Genomic DNA, 18848 nt, shown 5'->3' with positions numbered 1-18848 from the left:
GCTACTCTGTGCTGGTGCAAATCCTCCACAGGGGTCTTCTCCCATTCCATCCACTCTACCCCAGCCTTTCAGCGTATCTGTCACTTCCTTATTCCCTCATGCTGCTGTGATGCGTTTTGAGAACTTTTACTATGTTAAAGGCGCTATATAAATGCAAGCTGTCAATTCTTTTGTAATCCCTATTTTATTATAATTCCTTTAAAAGTTCAGTCAGGGAATATATGTAGGCATTGCCTACAGGTCAGTTAACATCCATAAATAAAAAAAGGGAAGGGTTAACATTTCAACTGTAGAACTTCGGTCCTCTGAACTTTGGTCTGTACCCAGAGTGCACCAAAGCCACTCTGACACAACCAAATTACTGAGTGGCCCAGGTCTTATGTTCCCCAGAAGATATGCTGGAAACCCCCTCCATTCCCCCACACCCTCTCCCCCCCTTAATACTTGGGTAGCTATACTACTGAACCCCCCTTGACCACCCACTGGAGCCCCTGACTACAACCCCTGTGATCCCCCAACTACACCCCATAGACCCCCACCCCCCAACTACCCACCCACCCTCTGATTACCTACCTACCGGCCAACCCCGCGACTAACCCCCTAACACTACCCCCATCCCCCTGACTACCCCCCAATCTCCCAACTAACTCACCCAACACCCCCAACCCCTGACCACCGAACTACCTTCCAAACGCCAGAATAACCCCCACCCCCAACTACCCCCGACCCTCTGACTACCTACCTGATCACCCCACACCGCCCCCTGAATACACCCCCTGACCTCCCAAATAATCTCCTGACACCCCCACTATTCTCCAGCTACTGTCTCGACCACCCAACTATCCTCCTGACACCTGAATACCCCCCACCCCCAACTACCCCCGACCCTCTGACTACCCACCTGATCACCCCACCACCCCCGCCCCGAATACACCCCCTGACCTCCCGAATACTCTCCTGACACCCCCACTATTCTCCAGCTACTGTCTCGACCACCCAACTACCCTCCTGACACCTCCCGACTACCCCGACCCTCTGACTTCCCTCCTGATTCCCCCAACACCCCCCCCCCACCGAATACACCCCCTAACCTCCCGAATACCCACCTGACACCCCCGCTGCTCCCCGACTACCCTCCTCAACCACCTGACAACCCCTTGAACTCCCCTTACCACACTCCCCCACCCTTCCCCAACCCATCCTAACCACTTGCCTTACGCACTTACCTTCTCTCCTGTCAAAGTAGCTGGGACATTTAAACTTACTGGTTTACGGCAGCTAGTGCCATTAAAATGGGGGCTTCCCCTAACACTCCTGCACTGAACGGAAGACTTCCTGGTGCAGCTACACTGCACATTTCTCATCAGGGCCAGGTTACAAGTCCAGGCAAGAAATGTGCAGCTCCAGACTAAAGTAGATCTCAAAGGAGCAGATTGACAAACCAACAGTTACTGCCACTGCACAGAATATTCAGCCCAATATGTTTCCTGACGAAGAATCATATTTAACTCGAAACATTAACTCTGTTTCCCTCTCCACAGATGCTGCCAAAACTGCTGAGTATTTCCAGCACTTTCCACTTATTTTTCCAGATTTGCATCATCCGCAGTATTTCGTTTTTATTTAACTGAAGATGTGTTTCCTTGCTGAATGGTGGGAAAAAAAAGCTCTGTCTAGACTTTGCTACAAATCCCTTGAATCCCACCTCCCTGTCTTGCCACAAATGCACAAAAGTAAATGTGCAATGGAATTGAGGAGAAAAAACACCATTCCACAAATAAGATATAGAACAAATATACCACGAGACATCCCAATCTCCTACTTTATAAAACTCATAAATAGTATGCAAATGACTGAGCATTTAATGAATTCAACCTGACAATATATAATCTGTGGACTTTAATAGAAAGTGCAGAACGCAGTAGACCTTTCAGTTCTAATCTGTAAATTCAGGAGAACTGCATTTTGCAAAATATTTTTTTATTCGTTCATGGGACATGGGCAGTGCTGGCTGGGTCAGCATTTATTGCCCATCCTAAGTTGCCCTTGAGAAGGTGATAGTGTCCTGCCTTCTTGAACCGCCGCAGTCCATGTGGTGTATGTACACCCACAGTGCTGTTAGGAGTGGAGCTCCAGGATTTTGACCCAGCGACTGTGAAAGAACAGCAATATAGTTCCAAGTCAGGATGGTGTGTGATTTGGAGGGGAACGTGCAAGTGGTGGTGTTCCCATCTGTCTGCTGCCCTCGTCCTTCTAAATGGTAAAGATTGTGGATTTGGATACTATTTATGAGTTTTATAAAGTAGGAGATTGGGATGTCTCGTGGTATATTTGTTCTATATCTTATTTGTGGAATGGTGTTTTTTCTCCTGTTGAAGGAGCCTTGGTGAATTCCTGCAGTGCATCTTGTAGAATGGTACACACTGCTGCTACTGTGCATTGGTGGTGGAGGGAGTGAATGTTTATTGTGCTGGATGAGGTGCCAATCAAGTGAACTGCTTTGTCCTGAATGGTGTCAAGCTTTTTTGAGTTTGTTGGAGCTGCACTCATCCAGGCAAGTGGAGAGTATTCCATCACACTCCTGACTTGTAGATGTTGTTGGAAAGGCTTTGGGGAGTCAGGAGCTGAGTAACTCTCCACAGAATTCCCAGTTTTTGACCTGCTCTTGTAGCCACAGTATGTACATGCTCGTTCAGTTCAGTTGTGTGGTTGTGCAATCCTTTTATTCTTTTATATTTTATTTTAATCTTAAGGATTTTCCATAACAATGTTATAAATTATGATTACTTGTTTTATTTATATTGTCATCACGATTCACACCAGCCACCATGATGATTTTTCAATAAACCAATTATCGATTTATCTGTCTCCATTAGCCTAGCTTTTGTATTCACAGATTCTGATAGTCCAGCTGTGTATTTCCAACATTTCTGCTACATCTTTCAGACTTCCCACATTTTCTTAAAATGAATCTTACTATAAAAAAAGGAAGAAGGGAAACATGCCTGAAGAAGAAAATTAGAAAAAGTATTTCGTAATGACTCGATGGAATGGACAGGTTTCAACAAGAAACAGATAAACTTTATTACATGGAGCTTTTCAGGTGCTACGTGCTCAATCGGGACTCTCGTCAGGAAGCCCTCCACCCCCGGATTGCCAGTGCTCAGGGCTCATTGGACGGAGCCTCCCAGAGCATCATGTGTCCCCGATAGACAGCAGGAGAGGGTAAAATTCACTTACTACATACTTAAAACTTATGTATTCCTAAACTATGTGAGCAAGTTATTTTTACAACGTCTGAGCCAGATATTCAAAACAGATGTGCCAGTCTTGGTTATAGAAAGTTGCAGATAGCTGTCATCAGCATATTTGTAGCTATCGTAGAAATTCTCTATCACTCAGTAAATAGATTACCGTTCCATAAGAGGCAAATGACACGCATGTGTATCATGTGTTATTCGCAGTAATCTCAGGGATACCTGGAATGAATAGGCAGGTGATGCTCAAACCAGGTCCTTTTTTTATTATTCATTCTCATGTTTTGGCATCGTTGACAAGGCCAGCATTTATTGCCCATTTCTAGTTTGATACAACTGAATGGCTTGCTAAACTACTTCACCAGCTCTTAAGAACCAAACAACCATATTGTTGTAGGACTGGAGTCACATACGGGTCAGACCAGGTGAGGGCAGCAGGCTTCCATCCCTAAAGGACATGAGCGAACTAGTTGGGTTTTTCCAACAATCCGATTAATGGTTACTGTAATACTAGTTCTATTTAATTAACTGACTTATTTTAACCGAACTCAAATTCTTAAATTGCCATGGTGGAATAATGAATGCACATTCCCTTGGATTACTAGTCCAGGATTTCTAGATTATTGGTCCAGTAACATAACTACTATACCACCATATCAATTAGTTAGAACAAACGAGGTGTACTGGCTACTATTGATCAAAAACTTACTTGGTTTGAGAAATTATTATTGACAGAAAGACAGTTCTATATAGCATCGTATCGGGTGTCACAGAAGCATCTCAAAATGCATCATATGTCATGAAGGACTTTGGAGTGCAGCAACTATAGTTATGTGGGGAAATGCAGCAATCTTCTGCATTCAGCAAGAGGCTATAAAGGCAGTGGCCAAGATTTTGCTTCAGAGTTGGGCATGCTGATGAAAGTAGGGATCTCCGCTTCACCCAACTAGCCATTTATATGGACTTTGTTAATCATGGGATATTAGACTGAGGAGGTGTGGGAGAGACAAAACTGAGCCCAAGGCTGTTCTCACCAGAGTTTCATGCACCTTGGATGACAGCACAAGTCAGAGAACAGGATCGATTCTCCTCTGTCTAGCTCAGGGCACTGAGGCCAAGTGACGTGTCATAACTGTTGCTGTGCTGAAGTCACAAGCTGGCGATTGTACTTGGGACCTTTGGCCTTGGTGTTCCCACAATTTTCTGATCTTTGTTCCTTTCAAAATGTTATTCCCAAATGAAAAATATAGCTTTTTTTTCATTCATTCATGGGATGTGGGGGTCGCTGGCTAGGCCAGCATTTATTGCCCATCCCAAATTGCCCTTGTCCAGAAGGCATTTAAGAGTCAACCACATTGCTATTGCCGAAGTTGTTGCCACTCTGATACTAACTGCTGAAAAATCAGGCCCTCTGCAACACTGGACAGGAGAGTGTCAAGCCACAGAAATGTAAGCCACTCTAGGCTAATTTTCCCTAAGAATTATTATTTGCCGACACGACAAGCAAATTGGACTCTCGCTATTTTTATAGCGAGGGTGAGTAAACCAGACTTAATTTCAAAACCGACACATAAAGTATGGAACTGGCTTATGTGAAGGAGAAGAAATCCTTCACTCAGCCAGATTTCCCTCAGGCCCAATGAATCATGATGGTTAAGGTGACTGCTTGACCCACAGTAGGTCAGGCACCTCTGGCATGCACCGATCACCATAGCAACTTCTAATAGGAAATGGAACATAATTCACCAGTCAAGAAAAGATAATACTTATAAATGAAAATGCAATGACCATATATTGTGTTTATATTTACTGGGGGCACTTGCATATAAATCAGATATTGTCCCAGAGCAATCTTGTTTGCACCTAATAGGAGATACTTTCTTAGTGGGAAATGAGATAGGAAGCTGAAATGACCCTCACAGTCACATTGATCTATGCTCCCTGGGTGTGTATATTGCTGTTACGATGTAACACTCATTATAAGCCTCCTTATAAGAGTTCAACATGATGTAGGGAAGAGAGAAAAGGAATGGCTTGAGTTTTCGTGACTGTAATGTAGGAAACATGACAGCCAAATTGTTCCCAAAGACACCAATGTAATAACGATGGGCTAGATTTTCACGGAGTCAGGATCACTGAGGAATGATTTAAAAATGCTCACTGGGATCTGATTCCGGGATTCCCGGCCCCATTCCTGGTGCTGGCAATTTTCAGAAGCACAGAATGAGGATGCAGGTAGTGAGCCCGGGCCCTGCACTCCTGACCTGACCGGCTCCATTGCGGGTGTGGGCACCTGTTAGTCAACCCCCGCAATGTTTGTGGAGTCGGGCCAGTTTCCTCATAACGCGGTGATTCACGGCCCCTCAGAGGAGTCATGAAGCATAGCCTGGGTTGGGGAATCCTTTGAAAGGTATGTTCCAAATGGACACGATGAGTTGAGTGGCCTCTTTCTGTGCTATAACTTTTCTATGGTTCAATGGTTTAAAAGGTATTACCCATGCACTCCAGCCAATTCCCATGGCCCCTCATACCCTCTATGTCAACTCAACGACAACTTATGTCCTGCAGCCACTGCCCATAGACCCTCATACTCTCCATGCCAACTCAATGTCAGCACAGGCGCCCGGTCACTCCACATGGCCACTCCTCATGGCCCCTCCATACAGGAAAGGGTGTTGAGATTAGGTGGAGTGACCACAAGACTGATCAGGAAAATAGGTTTTGAATAAGGCTTTTTAAAGAGGAGAAAAGTGGAGAAGGAAAGGGGTTTAGGTGAGGAATTTCAGACAGTGGGTACAACAGCACTGTGGGAGGACCTACACCACATGGACTGCAGCAGTTCAAGAAGGCAGCTCACCACCACCTTCTCAAGGACAATTGGAGATGGGCACTAAACTGCTGGCCCAACTAGCGACGCCCATATCCCATAAATTAATTTCAAAAACATGCTCGGAGTCTGGTCTCTGAAACTTTTCTGCCCACTCAAGCAGCACAACAGCATGAAAGTGCCACCAGTGAACGTGCTCCAGGACGTTTCACCCCTCGGAAGCAGACTGCAATAGAAGGGGTGTTTCAGGGGACAGCAGAACAAATGGCCGACTGGGCAAGTTGTACAAACCCCTTGCGAAAGGTGGTCACAGCACAGTCACTGCTGGAGGCGCTCACAGCCCCTTGCAATGTCTTTATTAAGGTTTGGACCAGTATCCATTATGATTCAAGCTAACAGTGTGGCCTTGCAGTGCAGGTTAGGAGAATGCCTGCACCTGAGCTGACAGCACAGCATGCAGTCCAATGGCCAAAGCTGCCACCAATCGGTCAAGTGGAGTTGGGTGGAGGTGGGTGGAGTTTCGGACAGTCAATGAGTGCACCGCACACTGGCCATCCAAGTGGTGGCCAACACTCTCCTGAATGTGTGACGGAGTCTTCTGACTTAACCAAGAGAGGTTCTTAGCACACCCATGCTAACCCATGTACCTTCTTTTTGATTCTGCAGGAGGAGACCATCAGGACCATGGAGCCTGGTGATTTAGCAGTGTGCAGAAGAAGATGAGAGTTGTGGAGGTGCCTGGCTTGGCAAAGGGAGGAGCACTTCCCTCAAGATGAAGCAGCGGCAGGGCCTGCCTTGTTAGACCCAGAGTCTATAGACACCGCCTGTCATTCCTGCAGATGACTGACAACCACTGTCGCTGAAGACTGCGCATGTCTAGGGAACTGGTCGGTCACATATGCCCACCTGTTGCAGGATTTGGCACCACGGGGACATGGAGAGCATCCACTGCCAGTGGCTGTGAAAGTGACCACAGCACTTAATTTTTATATCAGTGGCTCCTTACATTGCTCCACAGGTAACCTGTGCAGGATCTCACAAGACTCCACACACAAGTGCATCCAGGAGATCACGGATGCCATCTTCGTGAAGGCACAGAACTTTGTGTATTTTGACCGGGATCAGGGAAGCCAGGAAGCAAGAGCACCGGGATTTGCCCAGATCTCTGGTTTTCCAGAGTGCAGGGTGCCATCGACTGGACTCATGCGGCATTTAGATCTCCATGGCAATAAGCAGTCAACTACATCAGCGGCAAGGGTTTCCACTCGCTGAATGTTCAAACACATCCTGCAGGTATGGGCACGATTCCCAGGGAGTGTCCACGACTCCTACATCCTTAGCAGGTCTCAGATTCCTGACATCTTCCAGGGTCCAGAGAAGCTGCAGAGTTGTTCCTTGGGGACAAGGACTATCCACAAAGGACGTGGCTGATGGTGCCTGTGCAGCGACCTCAGACTGCAGCAGAGCGATGGTATAACGAGGTTCATGCCGCAACCCGGACTTTGGTGGAGCAAACGATAGGCCTTTTGAAAATGAGGTTCCAGTGCCTTGACAGGTCCAGTGGAGCACTGCAGTACAGTCACCAGAGGGTGTCGTGCATCATCGTCGCTTGCTGCACACTCCACAACCTGGTGCTGCTACATTGGGGGGAGCACCTGGCTGAGGAGGAGATGGAGGAGCTGCACGTAGCCTCTGATGAGGAGGACATCAAAGGGGATGACGATGATGAGGTCTTCAAAGGCGAGGATGCTGGCAATGAGGCCATCGCACTGGCCAGATGAGGCAGGCACACTCAGGAGGCCCTCATACCCACAAGATTCGAGGAGAATGATGATGAGATGCAATGAGTACAGTCCTGACATCTTCACCTTGCATCTGTGAACGTTTGACTCCTGTGTGGCTGAAGGCAGCACAGATACCCTCAGTGCTCAGGCTCATGTCCTGGAGATGCAGCGGAGACCCTAATAGTCACTAGATTCCAGGAGGATGATAACAACATGCAGTGAGGACACTCTATAGATCTTCACATAGCCTCTGTGAATGTCTGACCCCTGACTGTCTGAGGGCAGCTCACTTGCATTCTGTGATCAGAGTCTTATCATGGAGACGCAGTCAAGAAACTTTGAATACACCTGATCCTTTGTCTGCCTTCAGCACCTGACCCCTTCAGGAGCACACTGTCACTGGTCACAGATGCTGAAGAGATGGGGACCAGCCCCACCTCAAAGGTGCTGAGAGCACACAGAGAGAATGACGGAACTCTGCAACACCAGACCACGACATTCTGGCAGCAATGACAAGCACCATCGAGGTGTAGGCATCGCTAATGAAACTGAACCATCACTGGTCTGACAATTATGCACTGCACAGGGAAGAGGTGCTGGACTGAGACATTTGCCTTTATCTTGTGCAGGAACCAAGGTTTCACAGCTGAGTGACAAACACTGCTCATCATAACAAGGAGTCATAAGCAAGGAGACACCCTTGGGAGTTTATTTACAATAGTGAACATTAAGTACAACTGATTAAAACCCATGCCCAGGCTGTGCAACTACTTCTTAACTTTTCCAACCCCTGCTATATCTAGGTTCTCCCTGGACATCCACATCAGAGATGGAGGCAGTCTGCTGACTGCTACACCCTGTCTGTGATGACCTTGAAAGGTATCATAGAGTCATAGAGTCATGGAGTTATCCTCTGGAGGGCCGAGACTTGCAGGGCATGGGCCTGCTTTCAGGGTCCTGCTGTGTGGCAGTGGCACCCTCCTCGGCCTGTGGAGCGGGAGCTGCTGACGTCACATGAGGAGGGGATTCAGATGGGCCGGAAACTCTCGGAGCCACCTGCATGAATGGCCCTGGGGTGTGCACCTGCTGATCTTCCTCCCTAAGGCCACCTGAGAGACCCTGGCTGTCTCTCTGAGGAAAAGGGGAAGCTGGAGTGAGATCGAGCTGCCCCACACCCCTCTCACATACAGACTATTGAAGACCAAATATGGCGTTAGCAATGCAGCTGAGCCTGCGCAGCAGTGCAGCATTGCAGCCACCATCCTACCAGTGTTAACCTCGATGCATTGGCATGCCAGCGCTATCACCTCAGCCTGAAGGTGGACGGACTCCTCCATAATGCCTTGCAATCTGAGGAGTGCAGCAGACTTCCTTTCCTGATGTTCCTGAGCTTGCCTTTGCAACCGCAGCAACTGCCCGAGTCCAGAGGCTCCCCATCTGACTCAAACTCAGCAGATTCAGGTCTCCAGCGGTCCTCCGAGTGCTGGAAACCTGGGAAGTCCCTGCCGCTGCCTGTTATGGATCAGATTGTGACCCCAAGGCTGCTCTAGATCTAGCTCCCACTGAGGTGTGTGTCTCTGCGCTGTTGGGGGGTGTGGGTGAGCGCGGTGATGGGTCTTCAGTTTGAGTGTCATCAGATTCTTCTTACGAGGTGTCTTTGGGGCTTGAGTTGAGGACCTGGGATGTGGACCCCCTCAGCTGCTTCCCAGATGTGCCTGCGAAAGCAAGGAGAGATAGTGAGTGCCTGGCAGGGGACTGCAGAATAGGGGAACTCACTCACAGCACGGTTGTCTGATGGATGTTGCACTGTTGGATCCTCACTTGGTTGAGCACCGCCAACCTCACCATCAGCACAGGATGGGTCCAGATCGTCTCCGGCCAGCTGGATGGCTCTGTTTTTAAAGTCTGCGAGGACCTTGATTTCCACCAGTCTGCGACCTCTCCCTCTTGTTGTGTGCCAGCTTGTCCTGCACGAGGACAGATGGAGAGAGTGTAAGCAGATCACCTGACAGGCCAGATGAGAAGGATGTGTGGGTGGTCAGTGGTGGTATAGATGGAACGAGGACACAATCTGCAGGGCAGATGAAGGTGGTGCCCCTTGAACTGCCAGTGAGTGAGATCTGTGTGCTTGTGTGATGGGTTTGTGAGTGTGCAAGATGAGAAGAGTGACTTCCCCTGGTGGGACAGAGGAGATCATTCATCCTTTTCCGGCACTGGGTGGCTGTCCTCTTTCGGAGGGCATTGGCACTGACTACCACCGCCACCACCACCCATGCTGGATAAGTGACCTTTCTTGCTGGTCTTCGCCCAGAGCTGGGGTGGAGGATTTCATGCTGAGGTCTCCACTACGTCCAGTAGGTACCCAAGAGAGACGTTGCTAAATTCGGGGGCAACATGGAGAGTGCTCGCTCTGTCTAGGGGCACCTTTAAATATGGTGCCAGGATTACTGAAGGCCTGAAGTGACTGAGGGGCAGGCGAATCAGAGGCCATCCCACCAGCGATCTGGCATGCGTAAGGGAATACATTATTAATGAGGCAGAATGCGTCAGGGAATGGGGCAATATGGCGTGAGAAACCACCATTGCGGCCGGTGTGTAAAACATCCTTTTTACAGCTCACGACTGCACTTAGTTCAAATCTGAGATGATTCCACCCCATAACATGTTCAAGAAGCTCAGAAAAGGGATAGAGATGCCCCCCCCCCCCTCTCCGCTTTGGGGGCAGTTGGTGCAATCAGGGAGCAATCCAGAGAGCTGGAGAAGGGGTGTCTGAAGAGGGCTTTAGATAGAAAGCTTTGAAGAAAGGAGTATCTTGTTAAAGCTTTAGTTACTGCTTGTTTGCAGAATTCCTGCCATGTGCAGTTTTGCATCACTGACTCTTAATTCACCTCCTGTCGAAAGGATTATTTCTTGGAGTTTTCCTTTGTGTATTAGAGGCATTGCTGACAAAGTGGATATTGTACAGGGACAGACTATTAGCATAGATGTTATTCAGGAAGGATAGAGGACAAACCACAAAAGATGGGGTAAGGAAATACAACCAGGAAAGAATAAACAGAATAGAGTTAGGAAGAAATCACAATTATGAGCATAAGTAAGAGGAAAGGAAAACAAAATTAAAAATACCTGGAAAAACTCAGCAGGTCTGGCAGCTTCTGTGGAGAGGAACACAGTTAACGTTTCGAGTCCGTATGACTCTTCAACAGAACTAGGTAAAGATAGAAAAGAGGTGAAATATAAGCTGGTTTAAGGGGGGGGTGGGTGGGACAAGTAGAGCTGGATAGAGGGCCAGTGATAGGTGGAGATAGCCAAAAGATGTCATAGACAAAAGGACAAAGAGGTGTTGAAGGTGGTGATATTATCTAAAGGAATGTGCTAATTAAGGGTAGAAAGCAGGACAAGCAAGGTACAGATGGCCCTAGTGGGGGTGGGGTGGGGTGAAGGGAAGGGATCAAAATAGGCTAAAAGGTAGAGATAAAACAATGGATGGAAATACATTGAAAAATAATGGAAATAGGTGGGAAAAGAAAAATCTATATAAATTATTGGAAAAAAAAGAAAGAAAAGAGGGGGTCAGAAAGGGGCTGGGGATGGAGGATAGAGTTCATGATCTAAAATTGTTGAACTCAATATTCAGTCCGGAAGGCTGTAAAGTGCCTAGTCAGAAGATGAGGTGCTGTTCCTCCAGTTTGCGTTGAGCTTCACTGGAACAATGCAGCAAGCCAAGGACAGACATGTGGGCATGAGAGCAGGGTGGAGTTTTGAAATGGCAAGCGACAGGGAGGTCTGGGTCATGCTTACGGACAGACCGAAGGTGTTCTGCAAAGCGGTCACCCAGTCTGCATTTGGTCTCTCCAATGTAGAGGAAACCGCATTGGGAGCAACGAATGCAGTAGACCAAATTGAGGGAAGTGCAAGTGAAATGCTGCTTCACTTGAAAGGAGTGTTTGGGCCCTTGGACGGTGAGGAGAGGGGAAGTAAAGAGGCAGGTGTTGCACCTTCTGTGGTTGCATGGGAAGGTGCCTTGGGAGGAGATTGAGGGGTAGGGGGTGATGGAGGAACGGACCAGGGTGTCCAGGAGGGAACAATCCCTGCGGAATGCCGCCGGTGGGGTGAAGGGAAGATGTGTTTGGTGGTGGCATCATGCTGGAGTTGGCGGAAATTTTTATTTTTGTTATGGGTTTCCAGCATCCACAATTTTTTGCTTTTATCTTAGAGGAAAGGAAACACAGTTTGAGTAGAAACAAGGGGATTCATTTTGACTTTGGGCAATAGCAACTCAACCATTCATTTTACATCTCTCCTGATTTTCATTCCCTTTGATGACAATGTAGATTTTGGATTTATTTTACCGCATTTATCAGAATATCTGAACCTCTCATTAGGTTATTCCCGTCTGTGTCCACCATAGCAGCAGTTGGCTCAATACAATTAGACAGCACCACCTGCTAGGAGGAGAGGAAAATCTTTTGCTCTAGTGACCCTGCTAGAAGGTGCCTGTGTGTAGACACTGCAGAAGAATAAGATTGGTCTCAGTTGTATTGCTCTCCAATGATAGGTGTGAACATCCATTGCCTAGGCTCACAAACAAAGAATAACCATTTGGGTGAGGCACAGGATGCCTGCCTCTACCTGTGGGAGACAACAGTACCATAGTGGTAATGTTACAGACCCTATAACCCAGAGGCCTGAACTAATACTCTGAAAGCACAAGTACAAATCCCAATATGGCAGTCGGTGGTATTTAAATAAAACTAATTAAGGAATCTGAAATAAAAAGATAATTGTTATTGGCCTGTTGTAAAAACCCACTCACCTTCTACAGGGAAGAAAATCTACTGACCTTACCTGGTCTGGCCTACGTGTAACTCTGTTCAATGTGGTTCACTCTTAACTGCCCATTGAAATGGCCTAATGAGCCACTCAGTTGTGTCAAACTGCTAGGAATAAAACCAGGCATTGACCTACAGATCAGAAACTGAAGATGGACCCTGCACTGTGGATGTATCTACACCACATGGACTGGAACAGCTCAAGAAGGCAGCTCACCACCAACTTCCCAAGGGCAATTAGGGATGGGTGACAAATGTTGGCCTTGCCAGTGGCATTCACATCCCAGAATCAATACCTTCAATGTATGAGGAAAGAAAAAATTCCAGCTAATTGTTTCCACATATCCTACTAATTAACTAAATAATTAGCTTCTGTGTGAACTAATTTCATTCCATCCTTCATTTTTTTCTACACGGAATAAGCCAGAGCGCTCAATGGTTATCAATATTTTCAGGGTTAATTTCTTTTTTCTATAATGTTCACTTAGTGCTCCATTTGGGAGTGCAACTCATTAATCAATCTAAATACATAGAGATAGCTACTGGATTAATTTAAAATGTATGGAACTGATGAGATAAACCAAAGGGAATGGGTAATGTGAGCTTTAAGCATTTAAAACTTCCATTAACTATGATCATTAATATTCTATAATGATATATAAAGCTATGAAAACCTTGTGTGGTATTGTGTGAAAATCCCTGCTATGTCAGCACCCTAATTTTTCTGTCATAGATGGAAATTAACTGTACTTAGACATACTGTAATGTTACACATTGCATTCACAGTCACTCTTAAATGTATACCTCCCGGAGTTTCGCTTTCTCTGACAGGCTTTGCTACTTGCAACAATTTTGAACAAGCAAATGTGTGCTTCTGAAGGGCTGTGTAAGCTAATAAATTTGGCCCAATCTTAATTCTAAGTGAATGGGTTTTGAGTGAGTTAAAATTGGGCCTGAGTTGGAGCTGGGGCAGGACTTATTGTAAGACTCACTGCAAACAGTGTATCTTACAGCCAACACAGTCTGTTTATGAAGCAAACAGTGGGCAGAATAAAATGGGGTGTGGGGGGGAGGGGGGGGGGTGCGCGGGGCGGTGTGTAGGGGGTGCAGTCAGTCAGATTACCCAGCCCCACCCCCAATGTGGTCGGAAGCAAAGTCACACCAGCCCACCCTGCAGCCATAACACAATGTAGGCAGGATCGACAACGGCAATGTGGGGCTTCCACCCCTCACTGGGTAGGAAGTCCTGCCCTCTGGAGCTGCCAGCCAATCTGATTGTCTGGAAGCTCCATCAGTCCCGACAGCACCAAGACCACATTAGTTGTCACTGCTGGGACTGCAAGAAGAGGAGTAAGAAAGCCCATGGATCCCTGAAGGCAGTAAGTCCAGTGTCTTGGACAGGGAGGGTTTCAGATCAGGGAGGGGGGCAGGGAGGTGTTGGGTTTAAAGTTTCAGGGAGTTAGGAAAGAGGGAGGATTCCATCTTAGGGGGGCTGCCCCCCCCATCCACTGAAGGGCAGCCCCCGAAGATCAAACCCTCCCTTCCTTCCTGCTCTTTGGAGTTAAAAAAGCGGGTTACCCACTCCCACCTGACTGCCCGCACCAAACATTTTATGGTGTAGGCAGTATATTATCAGGCTCAGTTGGCTTGGCAACAAGCCTAATTGACCCTCGAATACCTATTTGAATATGGCGGGTGGGCTGCTGATTTCGACAGCCATCCACCTTTCGTATTATGGAGGTGAGGTTGGACGGTATGTGGGAAGGTGGTGGGGTGGGCACCCATCCAATTTTACATGCCCCCCTAGCGGAAACATATCCAGCAGGGGCACGTAAAATGCATCCCAGTGTCTGCTTAAACAGCACACTACCTCAAACAGTCTGCAGAGTCTATTTAAACAACGTCTCTTCAAACTACAGTAAATGGAATTCATGACCAAAACGACAGCACCTTCTCCCATTAAGAGCAGGCTGATGTTTTCATTCTTTCATGAGATGTGGATTTTACTGGTAAGGCCAGCATTTGTTACCTATGAATAATTTCCCTTGAGAAGGTGGTAGTGAGCAACATTATTGAACTGCTGAAATCCATTTGGTGAGGTACACCTACAGGGCTGTTAGGAAGGGGGTTTCAGGATTTTTATCCACCAACACCAAAGGAATGGCAATATAGTTCCAAGTCAGGACAGTGTGTGGATTGGAGGGGAACTTGCAAGTGATGGTCCCATGTGCCTGCTACCTTAGTCCTTCTAGGTGGTAGAGTTCACAGATTTGGAAGGTGCTGTCAAAGGAGGCTTGGTGAGTTGCTGCAGTGCATCTTGTATATGATACACACTGCTGCCAATGTGCATCGGTGGTGGAGGGGGTGAATGTTTAGTGTGGCGGATGGGGTGCCGATCAAGCAGGTTGCTTTGTCCTGGATGATGTCGAGCTTCTTGAGTATTGTTGGAACTGCACTCATCAAGGCAGGTGGAGATTATTCCATCTCATTCCTGACTTGTGCCTTATAGATGGTGGACAGACTCAAGGAAGACAGGGCTATTTCTTCAGCAACATGCAGTGAGTGGAGAACAGTGACATACTAATGTATGTGCATAAAAATCATTCTCAGTCACTGACAGTCATGCAGCCTCCAGGTGTGATTGACAGGGGAGTTACCCAATCATTTCCATCCTTGCCCTGTGATATCCCTATATGCAGCTGAGAAAATAGCTTTCTAAAAAGACTATTAGTCCCAGATCTCATTACCAGACATTTTGATTTATAATATCTCGAGATAAGAGAAAGTGATGAAACAAGTAGTGTGTGCAGAGATAATTGGCTGTGACAGCATGGCTACTGTTGTTCTTTGATGTCTATGCGCTCAGATTAGCAATAAAAACTTCAAGGACAGCAGACAGCTGCCTTGTGCAATCCATATAGAATGTATCAGGCTGAAACTAGCTGTTAGACATAGCAGAGCAGTTGAGGGAATGGCTGCATATTTAATATCAATATAGTGACCTAAGGGGAATTAGTCCACCGTAATCTCTGGCCGTGTGTTTTATTATCCTTTTTGGCTGCATTTGCGCAGTAAACTATAATTCTCAGCAACACAGGACTCTTGTAGCCTACAAAAATACAGAAAGGCCCTGATCCTTAATGGGGTGGGATGTTCAAGTGCACCGGGAAGAGCTCTGGTACCCAAATTCTGTGGTTTTTAACTCCGCAGAGGTGCCTACTTGTTTTTCAACAGGATTCCCCACTCAGAAGCCAGCCTGATTGACAGATCTGGAACACTGCAACAGAGACAGCAGCCCTGAAGCAGGTAGGTTAGAAGTTATGCTTCAATTATACAAAGCCCTGGCTAGATCACACCTGGAGTACTGAGGGCAGTTCTGGGCACCACACCTAAGGAAACATATATTGGAGGCAGTGCGGCGTAGGTTTAACAGAATGATACCTGGACTCCAAACGTTAAATGATGACGACAGAGTACACAAAGAGTTGTATTCCCTGAAATTTTAGGAGGTTAAGGGGCGATTTGATCAGCTTTCGAGATGTGAATGGAAACGGAAGGGGTAGGTAGAAAGAAACCATTTCCACTTATTGGAAAGGAACAAGAATAGTCTAAAAGTTGGAGGCAGACCTTTCAGTGATGAAATTAGGAACAGTTCTGCTTACAAAGAGTGGAATTTAATGCCCTCCCCAAGGTGAGTTTGGACACGGGGGCGGGGGGAGTAGGATTTAATTGTGTGGTGTGATGACAGGCAGGCACCCTGCCACCTTCCCAACTCTGGCCCAATTAAACTGGGGCAGGAAGGCCCATGGATGAGTTTTCCACCCAATTACCAACTGAGGTCCTTAAGTGGGCAGTTAACGCCAACTGAAGGGCCTCACCCCTGCCGGTATTCAATCAGCGGGGGGACTTCCCTCTCAGGCTTGTGGGCTCCCCGGGGTGGGTGCCTCATTGTCAGGCACCCTGTGCCTGATCGAGGGGCCTGGCATCGGGAAGGGGGAAGGGGCCGCTGAAAGCCACCCCACTACCCTTGCTGCTCCCTCCTTTCTGCCCCTCCCCCCAGACCTCCACCCTGTGACCCCCACCCTGCTCTCACTCACCTGCAGCCTGCGTCCCTTGGCAATCCTAGGCCTCTCCCTGGGTGCACTGCCGGCATCCACCACCCCTCCTACTGTTGCTGCCTGCAACGAACAGCTGTCGAACTCTGGTTGGTCAGCAGCTCTCAGGATGGGTGGTGTGGGGGGGTCGGGAGTGTTGCGGGGGGGGAGGTATATCCGCTCCCAGTGTCCTTGATCCCAGGGATGGCCCACCATTGGCCACTTAAGCGCCTGAGAGGCACTGAATACCAGCAGGCCTTCCCCAAAGGAAGCAACATGGGGGTCTCGCCAGCTCTTCAGCCAACAGGCAAGACCCCCATTGACGGCATTAAATGCCAACGTTTTGAACTCTCCTCTGCAAACGGCAATTGTTGCAAGGTCAATTGTAAATTTTAGAACTGTGATTGATAGATTTTTGTTATCCAAAGACATTAAGAGATATGGGATAAAAGCAGGCAAATGGAGTTAGGTCGCAGATCAGGCACGATGTCAATGAAAGATGGAACAGGCTCGAGGGGTTAAATGGTCTAATCCTGTTCCCATGTTTCTGTGTTCCTATCTGTCCAACAGCTGAGGGTAGCGATCATGAGGAGTGAGCCGGCAGGGTGAAGTCGTCCTCTCACTGATGTGTGTGGGAGCTTGCTGGGCACAAATTCACTGCCAAATTTCATTCTTTACAACAGTGCATACATTTCAAAAAGCATTTTATTGGCTGTAAAGCAGTTTGGGACATCCTGAGGTCATGAAAGGTGCTATATGAATCCAACTTTCTTTTTTCTTACCTATTATTTATACACAGACATCTGATTGTGCTATATTGTATAGAAAGAATATTTGCAGCGGACACACATCTTGCTCAACAAATGTGAGATTTCGCAAATTAAATATCAGAAGCATAAAAAAAGTCGTTTAGTCATTTCTTGGTTTTACCGACCTTGAAAACTTGGCATCCCTCCAAGTCGGGAACTACGGATTTACAAGCAGCTGCCAACCTACAGAAACATCCCTCTGCAATTAGCCTCTTCTTAACCCCAGGATGTGCTAATTTCTACCATTTCCCCACAGGGAGTACCTGAAAAGTGGCCAATAAAGGAACAGGGCAGTTTAAATACTGCGGCAGCCCAGCACATAAACATCATACATCCCGAATGTGGTGGTGGACTCCTCGTTATTCGAGTGTGTTCAAGCTGAAGTGACTTCATCGTCTTCTGTGGGTCCTCTCACAACTCAAGAGCCTAATGCGGGATCAACATGGATGTCCACCGAAACAAAAACAGAATTACCTGGAAAAACTCAGCAGGTCTGGCAACATCGGCGGAGAAGAAAAGAGTTGATGTTTCGAGTCCTCATGAGGACTCCTTTTTTTTTTGTTTTTGTTTTGGATTTCCAGCATCCACAGTTTTTTTGTTTTTATTTATATTTATATGGATGTCCACCGACCTGACAATTCATGTCGCCATTGTTGGTGCTTGGGGGAATCTCCGCAGCTGTGCAACCTCTGGCCTTCCTCTGGCCAACGTTGGATTTTGTGAATGTGGTGTAGATGGCCCTTAAAACATGCTGAACCAAATTTCAGTACTTGCCTCCACATGGGCCAGTCGGCTACAGTGTTTTCCCAAGACGTGAGCACAGGAGGTCAATTAGTTGTATTAATTAATCTTTATGAAGGTAAATCAATCATAGTATAGGCTTAGATTTTTTTCAGAATTGCAAAAATCAGTTACCGTTAGGCATAGCATATCATTTTTTTCACAAGAGAATGAAGAGTTGAGATACATAAACGTGTCAACTGTGGCTTAGTTCATAGCACTCGTGCTTTTGAATCACAAGGTTTTGAGTTCAAGTCCCACTCCAGGGCTTTAGCACAAAAATTAAGGATAACAGTGCAGCACTGAGGGAGCTCTGCATTGTCAGAGGTGCAGTCTTCTCACCTGCCTGCTCAGGTGGATGTAAAAGATCCCTTGGCACTACTTTGAATAAGAGCAGGGGAGTTCACACTGGTGTACTGGCAAATATCTACTCCTCAGTCGACCTTTACAAAATGGTCATTATCA

This window comes from Carcharodon carcharias, chromosome 14 (assembly GCF_017639515.1).
Source record: "Carcharodon carcharias isolate sCarCar2 chromosome 14, sCarCar2.pri, whole genome shotgun sequence".
In the NCBI taxonomy this organism is placed as follows: Eukaryota; Metazoa; Chordata; class Chondrichthyes; order Lamniformes; family Lamnidae; genus Carcharodon; species Carcharodon carcharias.
This window is presented reverse-complemented; position numbering follows the sequence as displayed.